The following is an 18097-nucleotide window of genomic DNA, read 5'->3' as shown; positions in this document are numbered from 1 at the left end:
GGTCAGATCTTTTCTATTACACTGTTTTGTTTCTCACAGCATCTCCCTGAAAGTGTCTACACTTTAGACAAGAAAAACAAAAACAGGCAGTGAAGCATAAAATATTCAGCTGACCAGAAAATCACATTCATATTCACTGTTTGCTGTGAGAGAAATTATAAAATAAAAGATAAGTGTCCCTTATAACCCTGTTTATCTAAAACAGTTATATAATTATTGCCATTATTCTGCTGCTTTGCTGCTCTGGTCCTGGGGTACGCAAAAGTAAATAATGTGTGTGCTACGTTGAGTCAAGTGTTAAAATCCATATGGATTTGCTTCACTTGGTTGACACAGTGACAGTGTTGTGTGTGACACACAGCGGAGTGTATTGGAATATGAGAGAAGCTACGCTCTCCATGTTTCAGTCTTAAACAAGATCTCAGACAGCCAACTCCTGAAACAACACACACAAAGTACAAAACGCTGTGGTAAGTCATTCTTCAGGCCAACATTATGAAATTTCTCACGTGAGTTTGTTCTCGGAGCTTATTAGAACAGAAGGACAAGCCAGTTTCACTCTGAGGGGACGACGATGACGATGATGATGATGATGATGGTGATGATGATGGCAGTGCTTTGAGAGGCTGGTAAATGATGCCAGGTCCTCTGTAGGGTGTCCAGCCATAACAAACCAAATGGCTCTTTATTTTTCACTTGTCCTTTATTTCATGCCACATGATCAACACGTGTTTGTTCTTCCACATGATTATGGATTCTGAAACCATGTAAAAAATACAAAGTAAATACATGATGCATGTCAAATGATAGCTGCTAGCATATGAGCTAACCCCAGGACACAGATCAGGTAAGGAGTTAAATACTGTCATACTGCCATCTACTGGCAGAGAGGGGGAACATCAGCTTGAACTCCCATCACTGTGTTCACTCAAGCGATGGCAGCAACCAGAAATATCAGTGCTAACAGTAACAGCTCTGCACACTCAGTAATTATTTAGGTTAAATTGTATTACGAACTGACTTACACCAAACAATGCAATTATAATCATAATCAAACAAACAAATAAAAAAAATGTTACTTTACGTTTAGGCTAGTGGTGGTTTTGATCGCTTTATCACCCTCTAGTGGCACAAAATGGCCTTACACATCAAATACTGACATTTTTGTTTGTTTAGTATATATGCACAACTTTATCTGCATAACCACGTATGATTTATAAAAGATATTTATGTTCCCACTACTTCTACTAATAAACTTTTGTATAGACTTATTATTATTATTATTATTATTATTATTATTATTATTCTAGGCAGCCATTATTGTCTATTTATTTCCCTACAGAATAAAAGAATTCTGGCAGAGTCAGGTAATCAATCACATCCACTTTTATTTTTATTTTGTCAAAGTTACATTATTCTTGAAGGTGACTCATATGTCCATTAACAAACAGGCAAAACAATGAATACTTACTGAGTAAAAGCTGAAACTTACAGGTTGAATTAATAACTGTATCAGTTAAAATAAACCATTGATGCATTTATGTCCTCAGAACCTTTCAGGAATAAGTTTTACTTATTTGCTCAAAGAAGACTTAAATGTCTTGTTAAAAATAGAGCAGGATTCACATGTTTCAGCTTTTTCATTTTTAACAATCCAAAACTGGTTTTGAAAGTTTACTTTTATTACTTGAATTCTGAATTATTTCTTACCTGTTATATGACAATATTAGTGAGGACACACACACACACATTACAGCGTGATAAGCACAGGAGACACATAAAAGCCTGCATCAGTGAATTCAGTGTCTGATTTAAAATTTCATTTCACCTTTGCCTTTGTTTTCTTCCTCGTGTGTCTCAGTATCTGGACAGTGACACTCCTGATGTATGATGTAAAATATGATGTGTTGTGCATCCGTGTCAAACTATCCGCCTTATTTTTCTTGTCCTTCTCAAACTTTTGGGGGAGCAGAATAACTGTAAACGTTGTGTGAACCTAAAATATTTAATATTGTCATTAAACATTCTTTCTTTACTTTTTTTAGTTGGGGATCAATTTCCTGCTGCAGTGTGTAAAATAAATACATAAATAAAAAAAAGAATGGATTTATTTAAAGAAAGCGATACGAGTCTTAATTTGTTAATCACCCAAAATAAACATAAACATCTGCGAGTTAAACCTGAAAGGCCTCACACTCAGTGTTTCAATTCAAATCCGCTGTGCTGGAATACGGAGACAAAGCCATGCAAATATGTCACTGTCCAAATATTTTAACCTGCAGTGTGTGTGCGTGTGTGTGCGTGTGTGTGTGTGTGTGTGAGGGATTAGCCTCAGTGTGTGTCCACCAGTGATTAGCCTGGTCAGTGGGCCTGTTGTGCATTCACTCAGGCCATTAGCATATTAATGCAGCTTCGCTCTTGATCTCCCCCCTCACACCCTCCCTCTCCCTCGCTCTCCCTCGCTCTCCCTCGCTCTTTCTCTTTCTCTATACGTGTTTCCCAGACTGAGTTGTCGCTTCCTGCAGCTTCAATCTATAAATATCACCAATTTACGCCACTCGTGCTGTGAAGCAGCGGACTATTTCGCCACACAAATGTGAAGCAGCCTGGTTGTCTTTTCCCTCCAAAAAATGCCCCCCCCCCCCGTCCTCTGTCAGATGTTTGCCTTCTTCTTCTTCATCCCACTCACCGTCTCACTCCCTCTCTCTCCACCTCATTCAAATCCTTTACTTTCTCCCATCCATTTTCCCTTTTCTTTTCTCCAAGTCTGGCCCCCTGAACTTTGTCAAACACAGCAAAAAACACACAGAGGCAAATTCACAGGAGCAAACACAGAGAGGGTAAGTGCACACACACACACACACACACACACACACACACACACACACACCTCCCTCCCCACATTCACTCTCCTTTTCTGTCACTCTGACCCCTTCCCACTGAAATTTAGCAAGACCCTCTCTAGACGCCGGAGCTGAAGTGCGAACCGGACACATTCAACTGTACTTAACATGGTGAGAGCTATTCAGCCCTTTCTGCTCCACAGACAGGCTCTAACCCCCTGATCTGCAGTGCCGGGCTTGTATGAGTCCTGGGCTTTGCACCTGAACAGGAGAAATGTAGAAATAAATGGCACTGGAAGCATTTTTTTTCTTTTTCTGTCCCAAGCATCAAATCCGTCTCAAAACCTGTTGAAACTCACAACTTCCCTTAGGTGTGTGTGAGAGAGAGTTTACATTATATTTTGCATTTTGGAAACTGATTGATTTGCCGTGACATATGTGAAGGGTTCTGCTTCGGAATTTGACAAAGAGGAATTTGTGTTGTATGAATTGCCAAATGAATTAATTGACTTCCTCTTCACTTCACATTTGGCTGCTGTCCACCTGCTGTCTCTGGTGCCATTACTTTTCAAACCAGCAATGATATTAATTATTCACCACCTTGGCCTGGAAAAGTAAAATTCCACTAAGATTTTCACTGCCCACCCGAGTTGACCCGAGGAGCAGAAATGTTAATTTCATATTTCTCTTTTCTGTTGAAACTAAAACAAAATTGAAGAGGAACCTTTTACAGGCCCGACTTGAAATTATTCTGATTTTGTTTGGAAAAAAGTTAAGCTGACCTCGAGAAATGTGGAGAGAGATTCGTACAGGCCTTACATTTACATAAACACACACTCTGCCTTATTCAGTGTCTCCTTTCAGCGTGTCCCGCTCCTCCACCCACAAAGCCGCAGAGTTTTATCCCGTCCATGGCGCTCGGTCCCTTGCTGATTGTCAGAGGTCAGGGGCGTGATGTCCATCCACAACTCCTGGTTTCACAAAGGCAGACGCAAGAATTGCGTTTGGACAATCAGCTCCGGGCCTCCGTCAGGTCATCCATACCTTCACATACTCACACACACTTGGATGGTCGGGTGGATGTCTGTGGTTCGCCAGCCGGAGGTCTGGCTTCAAATCAGAGAGCGAATGGTGCAGTTCCATCCAACTATCCTCCTTGTTTCATAATAGTGTTTGACCCCCACCCAGCCTGCCTCAGGTCAGCGTCTGTGGACGGACGAGAAGGGAAGGACGGTCAGACCAGAACGGAGGAATGAGCGGGAAGACTGGGAGAAGAGAAAAGAGAAAAGAGAAAGAGAGAGAGAGGGAGAAAGCTCTAACTCATGCTTGTCCTCTGTGTGGGTGACACCATGATGAACGGAGGGGTCACCACCCGGGGGCAGGCCCGTCCAAAAGAAGCCGGCGATGTGACCCCGTACAAAAGAAGAAGTGGGTCCCCCCAACGGTCACACGGATCAAAGAAGACAAAAGGCTGAGATGATAACTCAGCACAGCGGTAGAGCGCATTATTATGAGACGCATGAGCAGCAGCGGTAGTAAATTTAACTGAGTTGGAGGTAGGAGGGTGTAGAGGGTGGGTGGGGACAAGGGGGTGTGTGTGGGGGGGTGAAAACTAAAAAAGTAAAGCTCTGACTTGCTCTAATCTGATTTGCCGTACGCAACATTTTATCTTTATCTGATTCGCTCCGTGAGGTGTTTTCTCTTTCTGTGGGAGCCCGTCTTTATCCAAATGATGTGGTCTTTGGTGAGGCCTGGTCTATTCATGGGAACCCCATGTGCTGTGTGCCCACCATTGAGGTGCAGAGCAGCATGGCCACAAAGGATGGCAGCGTTTCAGAGAGTCCTTTCCGTCACTTAAAGTCTCTGTTCAGAACAAAGTTTAAATCACGGAGAATCCACCGCATGGCCTAAAAAGTCAAAAGAAAAACCTCTAAATTTATTCTAATAATCAGTAAACTGGAAAACATTTGACTTTGCTTCTCTTCAGACTCTCTAAAGTAAATTTTTCTCTGTCACGAATGTCAATTGGGTAAAACTTTTTTTCCCACTAACAGATGAAACTTTGCAGTAAAGTTAGCTAGCCCTCTTTAGTGCACGTACTGTAAGCATGTGTATCTTGTATTATTATCCATTTCAAACTAACATGACAAGCTCCATTTTCCTGACAGAAACTCCATAGCAGATTCCTTTTCACCTCAACAGGCTGTGATCATGCTGCTCTTCAAAGGGGCCTACAGGCCTGAACTTGGTTCTGCTACAACGCAGGCTACTGGACCCCGTCTCAAAAAGACTTGTCCTGTTGAAAAGTGAAAAAAAGTGTAACATCTACATTTACATCAGTTAACATGAGCTCAAAGCAAAAAAAAGAAAAAGACAAGAAAGAAAAAGGAGAAAAAGACAAGGAGACAAAAGCGCAGTAGTGCCGAGTGTTTGGACCCTTTGGGGCCTAAAAATCTGTACCAAGAATTACTGCAAAAAACCACGTGACAAAGTCCCTCTGAGCCACAGAGGATTCATCCTTACATGTGCGACAGTCATCCTCGCCTCTCAGTCTTCCTCCCTCAGTTGTGGGTCAAGTTTTTGGCTGCATCGATGTCGACGTCTGGCCGCACTTGTCCTACTTCTCCATCTTTCTCTCACTCCGCCTCTGCCGCCTCTGATCCTGCGTCCTTCTCCCTCTCCTTCTTCAACCCTTTCTGTCCGGCCCTCCCTCCGCCTTTACATTTCCTTCACCCTCTCCCTCTCTCTCTCTCTCTCTCTCCCTCGATTTCCCCGCCCTCTCTCCCTCTCTCTCTCTCTCTTTCTCTCATTCCCTGTCTCTCTCGCTCTCTTCCTCTCCTCATTTCATGCAGCGCTGGGGTTACCTAAGAGACTGGGCCTCAATGGAGAAAATCTCCTTTGGTACAATGAACTGGGCGAGCGGCAGAGGGGAGGGGGGGCAGAGAAAAGGGGGGGGGTAGGATGAGGAGGTGTTGGACACAGGGGGGTGGGGTGGGGTGGAGGGGCTGTGAAACCAGAGGGAAAGATAGTGGGATGCAGATGCATGCAGGGATGGAAGGGGGACACGAAATCCCAAAAATTGAATAAGTGGCTTCGCTTGTGTGATTTCGCCTCAATGGTCAGTCTTTTGGCGGTTTCTCGTGGTAGCCCCCCACCTGCTCCCCAGTCAGCCCAGTTGGTCTAATTAAAACATACACACGCGCGCACACACACACACACACACACAGACTCGAGGAACTTAACGCTAAACATTTCATGAAACCCCAGTAAACCTCAAGAAGATAAAACGGTCTTTTTAATCACTGATGGAAAGTTTCACACCATTTTTTTATTGCACAACTGCTTGAGTTGAATCCTGATCACCATGAGATGGGAGACCTCGATGGTGTCAGTGGTCGCCATTTTGTTTGTTTACGTGTTTGTTTTCTCTCTGCGGGGAGTGCGAGATGAGACCCGGAGGATCAGAGCTCCCTTTACAAAGACAAGTGTGTTTCGACACTTCCTCTGCACGGTGCAGACCCCATTCAGCTCAAGTAATTACACTATCCCCCCTTTAATCTATTCACAGGGTCTGTGTGAGAGGTGTTCCCCACAGAAGGGCACAAAACACACGCAACCTTGTTTAGAGGTTAGTTACTGATTAGCACCAAAACTGCTGCAGTTCATTTTCCTGCTGCACCTTATTGAGCTCCTCAGCGATGCTATTCAGTTCGCCGCTTGTCTCCAAGTTAGCAAACAGATCCCCCGCTGCTCAGCTCTGTGTCTTTACAACTGTCCCCCCAGCCCCTTTTCTCATCAGAGGATGTGTGAAAACAATAGGGCTAATAAAAGAAGCAGAGAGATAATTACAACACGGCGATGAAGTTAGTGCTCCTACGCCCCCGAACCATAAATACCAGCGGTGTGAAATGGGATATGTGGGTGACTTTGGGATGTCTTTTTATGCGCTTTTCTGTTTCAATAACAGCAACTTATTCTTATTCCCATGTATGTCCTGTGTACATGCCAGGGTGAATCTGGGATCTCTGTGTTAATGACTCTATCAGGCCTTGATACCCAGAGGCCCCCGCTGAGGAAGTGGATCCAAGGGGACTGGGGTGTTACAACGTGGCACAGGAGGTGTCAAAGTCGGGATGGGGCACTGTGTATGTGTGTGTGTGTATGTCCAGCTATGCCTATGTGTGTGAGACAAGGAAATGGGGGGGGGGGGGTCAGGGCAGATTGTCCATGGTGCTCACCCCTCCGGGCGGGGCTGAATGAAGTTATTGCCAGGCCCCTGTCCATCTGTTACCGTGGCAGCAGCAGTGACCAAGGTGTTGCCATGGCGAGGTGGACACAAAAAGGCGTGGCGTGGGAACGGGTCCAGGGGTCAGGAGTGAGGGTCAGGGGGTCAAGGGCCACAGCCAGCTGGACAGCACACAAGAGGAGGCCTGGGTGAGAAAAGAAGGAGGGAAGGTTTGGTTTTCTTCAGCCTTTCTTCTCCGGGGTTTTGCTCGGGAGGGAGACGTCCGACAAGTGGACACCACTGGACGTTAACATTGACACTGGGGCGGTGAGATGAAAAAGGGATGGGGGGGTTGTTGAGGGTGAAGGGGAGTGACAAGGGGCTGTGGGGTTCACAGAATGGGGCCCCCACAAAGTCCAGGCTTTGGGTGGTGGGGGCTCGTCTGCATTAGACCCTCATACCTAAACGAGTCTAATCGCGCGTAGCATTTGACAGCCAATTGACTGGTCAATGTGCACGCAAATGCGACCATTGAGAGGATGTGGACGGCCGCATGTGCGTGTGCGTCCGTCTGTGTGGCCGCGGCCTGCAGTTTAGGCCGATAAGTGATACCCAGAGGAAACAAAAGGCCGTTGGACAACATTTCACTCTGGTCGTTTTGAGCTCAAAACTGCTCACACACAATAAGACAAAGCGAAAGCAGCCGATGAATGAACGTTTCGCTCAGCATGGGAAAACGTTTTCTAACTCTTAGCGCACCTTGCGTCTCCATCAATAACTTCTCTGTCGTGCATGTTGTTTGATGTTGATATTTGATTATTGTGGAGTTTGACAAACTGATTAAAGTTGGTCAGTATCACATTAAGGTCAGTTCTTCTGTCAGTTAAACCACAACCTGCTGGAGTTTGTTCTACACACCAAACTACTGACATTCAAACTCACACTTTCTGTTTGAACTGCTAACATCATCCTCTTAGCTCATACTTTTGTTGAAGTTTTTACATGGAGGTGTCAGAAATTTAACGATGAGTTGATTCTGGAGGGAATCAACACTGAATCGAATTCTCCAGTTAAGAACAAATATTAAAGTGCAGATGGATGAAAGTCCAGTTCAAAATGTGAAAAGACAGAAACGGAGAGGATGAGGTTGTTTTGTCACTTAAGCGACATGCATTCACAGACTTATGACAGTATTTAACTTTCCACTGTGGCATTCGTGAACACTAATGAACCTTTTCTCCTCAGTATCACAAGTTTGACTCGGACGGTGAAGACGATTACCTTCCTGGGTCCACTGACTGAATCTTTAATGAGGTGCCAAGCTGTAAAGATAAACAAAAGTTCAAGATCTGACTTCATACTTAACAGTGGTGTCTCTAGCCACTACATTTTCAAAAAGACGAGCCTCCTTGAAGAAAGGCCTGATGAAGTTGTGATGTGAGTTTTGTATGATCTGAAACAACACGATCTGCTGAACTACGGCTGAATCCAGTGCAGTTTGACCTGAACTCCTCAGAAGCCAGCAGAGTCCACTGACGTCTGCTTATTGTACTTATTTACCGTTTTATTCCTGTGAGACTTTCCAGCCGTACATATAAACTAAATCCCACGATCGAACACAGATTTAAAGATCTAAAGGTGAAGCTTCACCACCGACAGGTCAAACGGCTAAAGCTGTGCTGAACGACGGCAGCAGCGACGAGCGAGTGATTAAAATGTCCACCTGCGCTGTGGAAAACTGAGAAAGACGGCAAACCTCGAGCCACATCAGTGGATAACACGTTATGACAACGTGGATAAGAAGTCGCTTACAATGCAATTACACACACAGGAACACACACACAGACACACACATGCAGACTAAACACACAGGGCCCCCTTGGACTTTAATAGTTGCTGGGATGAAGGGAGTGGAGGATCCATACTCCTCCACAGCCCACAGTAATAGGATTAGGAGCAGCCTCAGGACGACATGGCAGGCCAAGTCCAACGCTCCGTTTGACACCTTTTGTCCACGAGCCCTGAGACGCAGATCACAGCAATAGGATGAGGGACAAAAGCTTTTGAACATTGTGTTGTAGCTACAAATATACCCTGATGGGAGAACGCTGGGCCCACGGCAGAGTTTGACAACTCAATCAGTTTTTAAGATGGTTCGATGGTTCGAGTCAGTAAAATGTTGTCTCGTCCCTTAACCGGCGAAGACAAAACCCTGTGTTTACCTTTAGAATTTTATATTTATATGATTATAAGATTTCACTGAAAAAGGTAACGTTATGACACAGCAGGTGCCAAGTAACTTTTCACAAGTCAGTTTAAGACTTTGACATGTTATATTGAGCATACTGATACGTGTAAAGTTTTTAATTCACTTGCACAAAATGTGTTCTTAAGTTTCTCTTAACTTTTTCTGATTTACATAAAATTAAGAACAAAATCTTAGTTAAATCCCTGTGCCTGAACTGATTTGCCACTAATCGTTACAGTAATAAACTATCATTTCAGCTTTTGGTTTTGGCAGGCGCCGATCTTTTCTTCTTTTCTTCTCCCTCTTTGTTAGTCTGATGGCTTGTGTTGCTCTTTACTACCTGAGCCCAATCTGTTTATTCCAAATAAGCCAGAAACATAAACAGCATCACTTCCTGAGCACCTGAGGATTTTTTCAAGGAAAGTAAAAAGACAACATAATTATTAGCTGTCTGTAAGTTGCAGCACAAGTGTGTGATGTTATCTGTTGAAAAGTAGGAACTAATGTGAAAGGTTTTATACTCCATCTCTTTACTAACAACAGTTTGGTTTTCACCTTTTATTTTCCTCAGGAGACAAGTTAGGATTTCCTTTACAAAACAAATGCTTTTGGTTTTGAACATCAACGCAAAGCTGGAGCAGTTGGGTCTGAGATGGAAAACAGCACTAAGAAGTGCTGAGAGTCTGTCTTACTCGGCAGATATTCCTCAGACACCAGGAGTTTCTATCGTGAATTATGTCTTCAAATCATTTTAAGTCAAATGAAGTCAGTTTAGGATTTAATTAAGAACCATTTTGGGATTAAACCCTTGTACGCTCATAGTCATAAACATGCCTGCCTACAGATGACAAAACTTGAATTTAATTGCATGTTAATTTATCTTTAATTGATATTCGGGTGGTTGTGCTGCACTGAGAGCAGGCAGCAGCTCGTCCTCGGTTTTTATTGACATTCCCAACGATGTCCTCACATCCCGTGCCACGGCGAGGTGACACAGAGATTCTCTGTCCTCTCCCTTCCCACTGCACTCTGGGAGAGCAACCAAAAGCAGTTTTACGACCAAGAGCTGCCGACGCTCACTTCCTGCCAAGAATCAGAAAGACGAGGTTCAAAGTGATCGGCGGCACACATACCAACACACACGTGCGATGGGGAACACACACGTCTGAGGGTTCAGTCCTGAATGCGTTCAGACTGTCAGACTTCATGCTTCAACCTGAACTGCTGGACATTTTTGAGTGTGAAAAAATCCTTAAGCTTAACTCCCATTTGTAACCTACACACCTGTGAGGAAGCCTGCTAAAATGAGGGTTTGGTCAGGAGCAGCCAAGGACCAAACGAGAAAAACACATGCAAATACACCCAATACAACCAAATACAAGAACGCACTGCAAGAGCAACACGAGACGTTACAGAAATGTGCAGAAACGTTAGCAGAAGACACTCGTGCTGACTGGGACTTGGACCTGCTTGCTGCAGTCACATGATGTCAGTCTACAACATGTCCACACACAAACGTTGCACTGAGACTTTCACTGAGGTGGAGGATGTGAGATCTTCTGCCATCACTGCACACAGAACGGCAGCATGACGATGACGGCCGTGAGTGTTTGTGAGCGACTGAAACACAGAAACTTAATCACTGAAGACACAAACGTGTTGCCTCAGTGCATCTTCATCTGATCTCACCACTGTGACCCACACCTACTGTGTGATGAACCCTCTCAGATGTCTCTTTTTGTTGAGCCTGGTTGTCATACTGAGCCAGTGAGTGACACTGCGGTGGTTGCTGGGAGATTCGTGTTGCACCTGCAAAACTTTGATTGTCTCTGGTGGATTACGTGCGATGCACAGAGTGACGCTGGCTTGTAGGACGTATCTGAGCACTCAGTACTGACATGAGGCTGCATGGACCGGGTCTGGGTCTCACTCCTGTTTCTGATGAGCACAGGTGTGGCATGTTCAGACTGATTAGAAAACACCTGATTTGAAATGGAGGCGACCATTGCAGTTCTCCTTTGTAACCACAGCCATTTAATGCACGTTAGAAAAGAGTGACTTTGCTGCCTTTCTTTGCTTATCCTTTATCCTTTATATTACTTTTAGATGATATTTGTTGATTCAAATGAAATAAATCAAACCTTGTCAGTCCTCCCTGATTTTCTTTTCTTTTCCCACTGTGAAGCTCATACCTTCTTGGCATCACCTCAGCTCTGAGTGAGCCTCAAAGCAGAGGGAAAGGTTAGCAGTGGAGATGTCCGTTGAACAGTAAATGTCCAGCTTAGATTACAGTTTGTCCACAGCTCAGCTCAATTCTGCCTACGTTCAGAGGACCTGGTGCAAAAAGAAGATTCAGGTCCAACTGGACTCAGAAGTGGAAAAATGACTAAAATGCTTTGTAGACATCATTGACATCTTTTACTGTCATCAGACGGGCTCCAGACCAGACCAGAACCAGAACACGGAGCCCACTGCATAGACGTGAGCCTTGCTTTTATGCATAGAAGTTTTTAAAGTTATATTAAATGGTTACATGATTACATTACACTGCATTTTGAGCTATTATTACAGGTTATTTGAACACTATCATGCAGTATCACTTCATGACTCGAGAGCTGCCAGCTAGAACTCAGCCTACAGGTTTCTGTAAGAACAATAAAAGTGGATAAATGAGTTTATTTAGCTGACTTTGAAAAATCTTTTGAAGGTATTTTGAGGTTGTGTTCACATGTGAAAACATTTTCAGATAAGTACTTCGTTAACCCTCACATACACTTTATTACAGCCAGTAATGTGAACATTTTTAGATGTTTTATGTCCAAGACAGAATGGGAATAACTTACATAACAAAAAATTAAACTTGAAGTATAAAAGCATTTCCACCAGCATGTGCACTGGGCATCACGTCACAGCTTTGCTTTGTGTGTGGTAAGGCTCAACATGTTGCTTTAAACTTCTCGACATGCTCACTCTCTTTTCCCAGAGCTGAAAGAGCTTCTGATGAATCAATAAGAGCCAAGAAAAAAAGGAGGGAAACGATCTGAGTGGCAGAGATGTCTGAATAAGAGCCGGCGGACAGAACTGATTACAATGGAAAAGCAACGGAGAAAGGAAAGCCAAAGTCATGTCTTCTCAAAACAGTCTGCATGTGTGTGTGTGTGTGAGAAAGTATGAAAAAAAGAGCGGTGCATGTGATTATCGGACAGGGGCCGGACAGGGGCCGGGCAGGGGCCAGGCAGGGGCCAGGCAGGGGCCAGGCAGGGCAGCCTGCAGACAGACGCAGAGAAAAGGACATTTACCTTGAACTCCAATCGTCCCGTCTGTGGGGCGGGGTCAGGTATTGTAGCTGGGTCTGACAGGGTCAGGAGGGGACAAGAGGGGGAGACAGGGTGAGGCGGGCGGGGAACAGGGACTGAGGCCGCCCCTGAGGTCGTGGGGTGTTGCCCCCCATGTGGGGGCCAGAAAATGAGGGGGCAGTTGGGGGAGGGAGGGAAGGTATTGGCAGATTTTCATGGGCTGCAGATGCTCAATATGCAGATGTCTAATCGAATTGTGCGACGATGAATTGGTTCCCCATCCTGATTTGCATCAGGACAATCCCTGGCAGTGGCTCAGGGGTCAGCGGAGTTCCCCCGGACAAAATGAGCAGCCGGCTGCAGACGGCGCTGAGAACGTGTGAACTTGAAGTAGACTTTATTCAATGACAGGGATACTGATTGATTCAGATTTCTGTCTGTCTGTCTGGGAGTGCCTGACATCTGTCATTCCAGTGAAGAAGTCGTTTCTCAAAGTCTAAAATGGAAAAAACATTATTGTTTTTTGGTGTTTTGGCCTGCACTTTGGAGCCACTAACAGGTTCAGCATTTCGCTCCAAAAACCTGAACAGGACACTCGTGTTCTGTCACCTTTGCTGTGTTGACTGACATTATTTACAAATAAATAATTCACCTCACAGTATAAAAGCACAATAAACTGCTTCGAAGCTCAGACCTCAACTGACGAATCTACCAGAGCGAGTGTAAACTTTCAGATTCAGGTCTTTCACACCAACTTGAACCAACACTTGAAAGCCAGGACAGAGCAAACATGATCTTAAAGACGATCTTTGGCAGTGGGAGTTTTTGTCTTCAATGCCCTGTTATCTATTTAATTAACAATTTAATCTGTAGTGGATTATAACAATCAGCTGCAGTCCACAGATTAAGATGCAGATAAAATGGAACATAACTTGATGTCCACCAGCGTCACGAAAAGGTGTGCAGTTCAGGATTCAGATTCAGTTGGATATGGAGAATGTGTAGCGGTGCACATCCAGCACAAAACCTGAATTCTTTGGTCTACGTTCTGATCGACGCGTTACAAAAACAGGCGTCGATCCGACCAAAAAGCTGCCAGCGTGAATGAAGATGCTGGAAAACCTCAGTCAGAAAAGAGGAGCCCGTAAAGAAGAAGCTTCTTCATCATGAAGCGAATGAACTTTTGTCTGAGGCTGAGACAGGCCTCCTTTTCATTTAGTCAGTGTTCAAGTTTGCTTTTTCTCCTCAGTATTTTTATTTTTACCTGAATCTGTCAGCAGGTTTAATTCATCTCGTCTCTCTCAGCGCTTAACAGTCACTATGTTGTAGTTCAGTTTAACTGCAATCCATAAACCAGACACTGAAGACTTAAACGTATCATATGTAGCATTTTCACATTAAAATGTTCTAAAACCGACTTAACCTTCATTGCATTTTGTTGGGTATTTTAGTTTGTACCCAGAGAATTCTATTCCACATAATGCCTTTCATCTGGTCACCTGCTGCTAACTCCCAGGGGAGTCAGGTGAGGAAGGAAGTCGACCAGCACGTTTAAACTTAAGGTGAATAAAACTCTAAAATATTATTGTCTGAGTCACATCAGATAGATTTACACCATCAGTTGTGCTTGTTTGACAGTAAGGACAACAACTCCCATGATCCCACACTGCTTACGTCTCACTGAGAGACCCCAATCAGCAGAAATGACCCGCTGTGCCTTTAAGAGGAAACTGAAAGGTCTTGCTGCCTCTCACAGTACTTTTTCAATAAATTGATAACATTATCATATTATCAACAGTTATACGGGGTGTTACAGTTTAATATTACTTTAAACCTTTTAAATTGTACAGAGTGAAAATCGTCTGGCAGCTTGTCGTCTCTGTGGTGACAGCTGAGGGATTTCAGACGCTTGTTGCCCTCTAGTGGTCACATCGGGAAAGACAGTCTGAGCCCCAAGGTGCAGCACTGAACCACTGAACAGATCGAAGGTTGTGGTGGACATATTTAACCTCACACATTCATCTTTGTATGTCACTGTAATTGTCATTTCTTACTGTTTTTCTTTTAATTTAGTATCTGCTGTGGGAACAACATGTGGTGACACTCCAGCTTTTCAGGCTGAGGGCAAGAAGGCAAATGAGGGCTGTGAGTGAAACATCCTCATGTTTATCTGTTAAATTTGCAACCTCCTGTCTCCCAGTTGTTGTTGCTGTGATCCTCCATATTTGGTTTTGTCCACCACTGCTGATGACTGATGAAGAATGATGTAGCAGCGATGTGAGCATGCTCAGTGGAAGAATAAAACCACACAGACTCTGATTGGACTGTTCACACACATATCCATCAGGACAACATATCAAAGTGGCCCAATTCAGAATTGAAAAGATCAGATGTCGTGCGACTTGTGCTGCTCACACAGGTCCGAGTCGTCCAGTTGTTATCAGATGTGCGATACAACTAAAAAAAACGTGTTATGAGGATTCTGGTGTTGATTGTGCCAAAGGAGGCCCTTAAATCTAAAACAAATAACACTGAGCAGTCATTTCTGTCAGCAGCCAGCAGTCTGTTGTATCAATTCAGATGAAATTGCTTCCTCCAGAACTTTAAATAAAAACACATTTTGGGTGTTGGTCCATAATACAGCTGTGACTGAAGTCACAGATGAGTGTGTGAACAAAAGGAGATGAATGTTTGAAAGTTGAGGACTTTATTGAAAAACAAAACATCAGTACAAAAACAGTAAACTTGATGCTGACACTCATTTGTAGAGATACAAAATGGTAATAACGGACAGGATGTGTCAAAATGAATCATCTCACATACTTTTGTTCATCTTACTCTACGTTTTCCTAGTAGTGTTTATATACCTTCAGGTGTTTAAGGCAGATCCTTGATCATCTAGGATTATTTTCAGTGTTTGACCAGTACCCTACTTGTGTATCTAATCACTTTATCCTACTTTTATACTTTTCACCTTTCTTGGTCGGGAATACTGCAAGTGTAATGTCTGTAAGAATAAGAATTTCCCTTCAGGCATAAATAAAGGAATTCTGATTCTGATTCTGTCCACCACCTTCACCTCCCGACAGTCATCACATTATCATGACATAAAAGCTGCGAGTCTTAAAATGTTAGCTGCACGAAATGTTTCAAGTTTGAAACACGTTTGATGAAAGCACCAACTCAAAGACTAAACTCAAAGTCCTGACGTCTTTATATTCTTCATCTCCTCCTCCAGTAAACGATCAATCCAGCTGCAGCGATGGCAGCAGGAACAAACACAGCAGCAAAGATGAAGATGATCATGTGACTTGACCCCTCAGCTTAAATGTGTTTCTGTAACCCAAACCCTAAAAAATACCCAAGAAACTTGTTTTGTAGTTTTCTTCAGTTTATCAAAAAACAGTTGATCTGAAAATTGGCCAAAACGTACAGCAGTTTGATTACACTGTCTAATTGGTTTATTATCAATACTTTTTTGGAAAACATTAATTTCCAGCTGCAGTGGAAGCAAACAGCTAAAACGCTCCACAAACCACAGACATTCACTTCAGTCTCCTCTAATCTCAGTCTTACCCCAGTTGGTCCTGATGTCTGCTTTGTCCAGTTTGGTGACGATGCTTAAAACCTCTGGATCAAGTGTGTGTTTTTTAAGGAGAGGTTTGACTACAGCTACTTTAAAGGACTGGGGTACATAGCCTGTTATCAGGGACAGATTGATCAGGTCTAATAGACAGGTGCTAAGTAAGGGTAAAGCTTCTTTGAGAAGGTTAGTAGGGATGGGGTCTAAGAGGCATGTTGTTGGCTTGGATGAATATACGAGTGAGTATAGCTGATGGGGATCAATAGGTGAGTCAAGATGATTATCTGTTTCTACTGTTGGTTCTAAGACACTAGTGTTTGATGTTAGATCAGTATCAGCTGAGGTCAGTAGGTGCTGAATTTTGTCTCTAATGTTTAAGATCTTGTCGTTAAAAAAGGTTATAAAGTCATTGCTGCTGAGGGTCACACGGATACAAGGCTCGATAGCACTGTGGCTCTCTGTCAGCCTGGCTACAGTGCTGAAGAGAAACCTGGGATTATGCTTGTTATCCTCAATTAATTTTGACTAATAGGCTGTTCTGGCAGTCCGTAGGGCCTTCCTATATAATCTAAGATTGTCTTGCCAGATTGAGCGAGATTCAGTAAGTTTGGAGGAACACCATTTCCTCTCAAGTTTTTGCACATTTTGCTTTAATTTGCGAACCTGTGTATTATACCAGGGTGCAAGTCTCTTTTGCTTTGAGTTTCTTTTTTAGCGGAGCAACAGAGTCTAAAGTCGTCCTTAGTAAACTTGCAGCACTGACCACCAAATGGTCGATTTAAGAGGGTTTATTGTATTGTTCACTCATATGGGGACATGATACTGAAGTTAAAGACAATAGAACTGTTTCTTTAAATTTAGCCACAGCATTATCAGACAGGTATCTAGTGTAGGAGGTTTTTCTTGGTGGTATGAAGTCAAATAGTATAAACTCAAAAGTTATTAAACAATGGTCAGACAGAAGAGGATTTTGTTCAGAGACAGTTAAATGTTCTACATCTATACCATATGTCAGAACAAGGTCAAGAGTGTGATTGAAGCAGCGAGTGGGTTCATGTACACACTGACAGAAGCCAATTGAATCTAAGAGAGAGATAAATGCTGCGCGAAGGCTATCATTACTATCATCCACGTGGATGTTGAAATTACCCATAATAATAACTTTATTAGTTTTAAGGACCAGACTCGATAGGAACTCTGGAAATTCCAGTAAAAATTCAGAGTATGGGCCAGGAGCGCGGTACACTACAACAATAAAAATTCTTTGTACTGTTTTCCAGGTAGGGTGTGAGAGAGTAAGAATAAGGCTTTCAAATGAATGGTAGTTGACTTTGGGCTTTGGACTAAACGATAGGTTTGGGTCAAAAATGGCGGCAACTCCACCTCCTCGGCCGGTGTCTCGAGGAATGTGAGTATTAATATGACTTTGGGGAGTGGATTCCTTTAAACTGGTATATTCTTCTGGCTGAAGCCAGGTTTCAGTTAAACAGAATAAATCTATATTATTGTCCAAGATTAACTCATTCACTAGTACAGCTTTAGATGAGAGAGATCTAATATTTAACAGTCCACATTTAATTCTCCTTTTTGTTGTAGCTGTGGAGGTGTTGGTGTTGATCTTTATTAGATTTTTATGTATAACTCCTCTTTTTGAATTTGGTTCAATTAATTTAAGTGGTCGGGGGACGGACACAGTCTCTATGGGATATTGGGTGGGTAACTGTAATGGAAGCGCAGAGAGGCGTGTAGGACTGCAACTCTGCCTGCTGGTCTCAACTCTGGGTTGTCAGGGTTTTGGTTTAATCAGAAAGTCAGTCAGATTTCTAGATATGAGAGCTGCTCCATCCAAAGTGGGATGAACGCCGTCTCTCCTGATGAGACCAGGTCTTCCCCAAAATGTCT

This window comes from Scatophagus argus, chromosome 17, assembly GCF_020382885.2.
Source record: "Scatophagus argus isolate fScaArg1 chromosome 17, fScaArg1.pri, whole genome shotgun sequence".
Lineage (NCBI taxonomy): Eukaryota > Metazoa > Chordata > Actinopteri > Scatophagidae > Scatophagus > Scatophagus argus.
Note: the sequence above shows the minus strand (reverse complement) of the source record.